This window comes from Lynx rufus, unplaced genomic scaffold (assembly GCF_022079265.1).
Source record: "Lynx rufus isolate CCGP_SWC_20201006 ecotype Redwood Valley unplaced genomic scaffold, mLynRuf1.p SCAF_1, whole genome shotgun sequence".
Lineage (NCBI taxonomy): Eukaryota > Metazoa > Chordata > Mammalia > Carnivora > Felidae > Lynx > Lynx rufus.
The window spans coordinates 222,269,945-222,274,663 of NW_025814823.1; positions in this window are offsets into that span (position 1 = coordinate 222,269,945).

Here is a 4,719-nt window from a genome sequence, read left to right on the forward strand (position 1 = left end):
TTCGTATTAAAGGTGATCAGCAAAATGTTACTTTTTTTTCCAAAAAAAAAAAGACATTTTTAAAAAGGAAATTAAAGAAAAATCCCTCTTTATGAAGAGAGGCCTCAGGGCTGAAACCCCACATCAAAATAAATATTGGTTTTGTGTTAATACTGTGCTGGTGTGTGGAAGGTTCGTTTTAACAAATCACCAGATTATTAAAGTGTTCAGTCATAGATAAAATTTTAAGTTGCGCTTCTACGAAGATTATTAAGGAAGAAAGTGCCATTAATTCAAACATGGGAAGAGAAATTCATTACAGAGCTTCTCAGAGTTTCTTACAAACTAGTGATTTTTTTTTGATGAGCAAAGAAAATAAAATACATATCAAATGATACAGGATGGATTTATAGCGTGTCTAAAAATATTACATATTATTAGACAAATAAAAAATCAGGGATTTCAGAAAATTCAAACCAGTGACTAATTCCTAAGATGAACACAAATGCAGAATCAAGCAGTTGATTTATTTATTTAATCAACATGGATTTCAACTTTGTAAACATTGTTACTAATGCTCACAGTTGCTTCTTTATGTGATCATCTACAATAATTCCAATATAAATGATCCCATACAACTCTTCTTTAAAAACCTTTTACTTTTTAATTTGAGGCAGATTTCTGAGAAATGTTAGATTTTATAAGCATACAAATATACTACACTCATATACTTTACTTTCAAGTGAACTGTACCCTATCTAGAAATGCACTTAACAAAACAGATAACTCCGAAGTGATGATATATTTTCTTAACAGTATAATTATACAAGTGACTACTGAACTATTGAGACTATCTCTAGGAAAAAAAAATAAAATTTGCTTATAAGATCCACCCTGAAAATGTGGTCAATATCTAGCGGTATTTATGGAACATTTATGAATATATTTATATTATATTTGCAAAGTTGTAAAAGAATTCGCACATGGAAAAAATGGGTAGAAATATGGATAGCATAGGCAAATTGTATTCAGTCCTATTCATTATTAAGTATTACTTCAAAAAATATGTAAGTGATAATCATGCAGTGGCAATTTGGCTCTTAGCATTTGCAGTTCACATGCCTTCTTTGGTGCCACATAGTTGCACACTGTCCTTGTTTTCCATATCATGAACAATTGTTGAACCTCTTTTCGTCCTCCCAGCACCCAGATCTCACTTGTGTCTCAACTTTGGGAAATATATTTGAAAATTCACATAGTGTAATAATTTGCAGCATAGAATGCTTTGGGAAACAGCTATGTAATTTTTTTTTTTTAAAGCTGGTGATGTCATAACCTTACTGGAAAAAAATGAAGGCAACTTCTGGGTTTGTCCTAGCAACATGATTTACTATGCAGTGATGCATGACCCCTTGAAGAAGGTTAATATGGAAGATCACTTCTGGCTGACAACATGATTCTTGTCAGGAATCATTGACGTTTGTATCTGGTTAGAGCATCTAACTGCCTCTGCAAGTGCTCATAGATAGAAAGCCATGATGGCACAAAGAAAACTTGGGAAGGACAGGTCATTTCAAACCACATGACTGAGATGCTAAGCAAATATGTGAAATTGGTGAGTCTTACTTTTATCAAACTAATAAGCGTTTGGCCGTTACTTCTCTATTTTACTTTTGCTACCCCACTGCAATAGTTTCTTAGGGCTGCCATGATGAAGTACCACAGACTGGGTCGCTTAAACAACAGAATTTTATTTCCTTGTGGTTCTGGAAGCTGGAAGTCCAAGAACTAGGTGTTGGAAAAGACTTCTTCTAAAAGCCTCACTCCTTGGCTTGTAAATTTTCTTTCTCCTTGGCTTGGCCATTTTCTGTGTCTTCATATGGTCTGCCCTCTGTGCTAATTCCTCTTCTTTGAAAGACACTGGTCATACTGAGCCCACTCACAGGGCCTCTTTTTACCTTAACTCTTAAATGCTCTGTCTCTAGATACAGTCATATCCTGAGGCACTGGTGATTAGGATTTCAAAATATCAATTTTAGGCAGACACAATTCAGCCCCTAATGGCCAATATATTTAAAAAATATATTTGATTTCCAGCAAATGAGCAAACAAATGGGAAAAAATGATATAGAATGGAAATAATTTCAGGTACAGTAGGAAACCAGAGTGATATGGTGAAAAGAGTTCTTTGGCGCTCATAAACTGGGATTATAATGGGTTATCTTTTAGACTAATCAATACTTATAATATCTTCCTTTTAATTTTTAACAAGCAGTCCCTGGCCTTCATTTAGGAATTAATCAATGTAAAAAAAGGCTTAGAATTTACATGGAGAATTTTGGCCATTAGTAATAATCATACATAACTTTTTAATTACATTACATGTTTACCTTTACAAAAAATATATATGTACATATTATATGTTACATCTGAATATAATATACATTTATTTTAAATGCAACCTTTGTGCTAAAAAAGTATTAGATCAACACATAAGAATGAAACTGTGCTATACTAAATATAATTTAAAATTGCCCTGTACCAAATTCTATCACTAACTGGAAATGTACTATGGAGCAAACACCTTTGCCTCCATGTTTTATTCTCTTTGTAAAATTTATCTGTTGCCCTTGGTGTTATCTAGGTTTCTTATGAAATTTCTTGATACTTAAGTTCTAGCTACAATTATAGGAAGTCTATTAAATTGTTTACATATTGATTACATAAATTTTTGAGAATCAAAAAAATCTTTAAGATAGAATGAACAAAAATCTTTGAACTATGGATTTGATTACTTACTTTGGCTTACCATGTACCACATCAGGAGAGCCAGGCAAACATTTCTTAAGACATAATGTCAAAATGCCTCAGCAAGACAATGGTAGAGGTGTGCATAGAAAGAGAGAGAAAAAAATATTGGAGCCCAGATCCTGAGACAGAGAAGGAAAACAAGTGACAGGAAGAAAAGGGTGGAAGGGTGTGTCAGCCTTTGTCTTTAAGAGGAGGACATTTTCAATATCCTTGGAAAAGTTTTAGTAACTTAAGGTATTAAAATGGGAATTCTTTGGGCACCTGGGTGGCTTGGTTGAGTGACTGATTCTTGACATCGGCTCAAGTCATGACCCCAGGGTAGTAGGGTTGGTCCCCGCCATGGGCTCCGTGCTGAGCTTGGAGACTGCTTAAGATTCTTTCTCTTCCTCTGCTGCTTCCCAGCCCCTCTCAAAAATAAAATAAGATAAAGTAAAATGGAAATTCTTAAGAGCAGGTGTAAAAATGCAAGCATATTTGAGGTGGGAACCAAAGTAAGACTAGGTGTGAAAAGAGTTACTAAGATGTCAGTAACATTAGTCTGCTTCCTAAGCAAAAAGAGTGGGAAGGAGATAATTTTACAAAGTCATGTTTGAAAATTTCTCTTGACTCCTCTGCTAATTCATAGTCTACCTAGCTACACAATTGTCATTTAGATTTTAAAAAATATTTTGAAGATGTGTTCTATCATATTCTGGCATCCAACCAAGCTGATGAAAAATAAGGGTAAATGTATCACTCCCTCATTTTATGCAATATAAGTTTTTTCGTGATGATATTCAGATTTTTTTTCTTTTCCTTTTTGTTATTAAATTTCACACCAACATGTCAAGGTGAGTCTTTTGTCATTCTCAAGACTAGACACCCAGAATGTTCTTTCAATATGGAGCCACAGATCCTTCAGCTTTTGGAGATTGTCTTGTATTAATTCTCTGATGCATTCCTACCCTGTGTTTTTTCTTGTTGACTCTTTGTGGGATGTTTAATAGTTGATTGGAGGCACTGGGTTTAAGAGTTAATTGCATTATTTTTTAACTATCACTTTCTATCTTATACTTTATCCCATTTTCATGATTATCTTTTCATCTTTGTCTTCCAGTTCTTTTTTTTTTTTCCTTTTCTTTATTTTCATCCTTCCAGTTCTATTGGTAAACTTTCTAGTGATTTTTTTTTTCTGATTTCAACAGCTTGTTGCTGTGTTTTTCTGTTCTGTCTCTTTCCTGTTATTCTGCTCTTGTTTTTAGATAGTTGGTTTCTTTACTCTCTACAATGTTAATTTTACTACTTTCTACAGTTTTTTTGTAAATTTTTTCTCTGAAATATATGTATCAAATAGAGTAGGGAGAAAGAGAGACATAGACGGATATTTTAGTTTATTCTATTTTGATTCAGGTCTCATTCTAGTTTTTTGCCATATTTGATATGTCCAAGTCCTGACACATTTCAAGACTGTTATGAGAAGATAAGTTCTCAACTGTGCTACAACATTGGTTCTCTAGTCTGCAATTTTATACTTAGTTTCATTCATCACCATTTCATTAGCCATCCAATCGTTTGCCCAAAATGCTGATCGGATAATAGACAATACGCCATTCTCTTTTATCGTGGCAATGCACACACACAAACATGCCCACAAATAATTACATATGTGTAATCTAGAAATATTTTTTCTATAAATAGTATATATATATATATATTATTTATAAATATGTATTTCCTTATCTTTAAATTATTTAATCATTATAACTTTTTGTCTCAGTATGAAAGGATCTTACGTATATAAATGCAATCAGTCATATTAACCAAAAACTTTGAAAAGACAACTGATCATTTTTTTCTCCTACAGTCATTGTTATAAAACAGATTCGGTTTATATATGTACACATGCACACACATACACACAGAAACATATATGTAATTACATGGTTGATA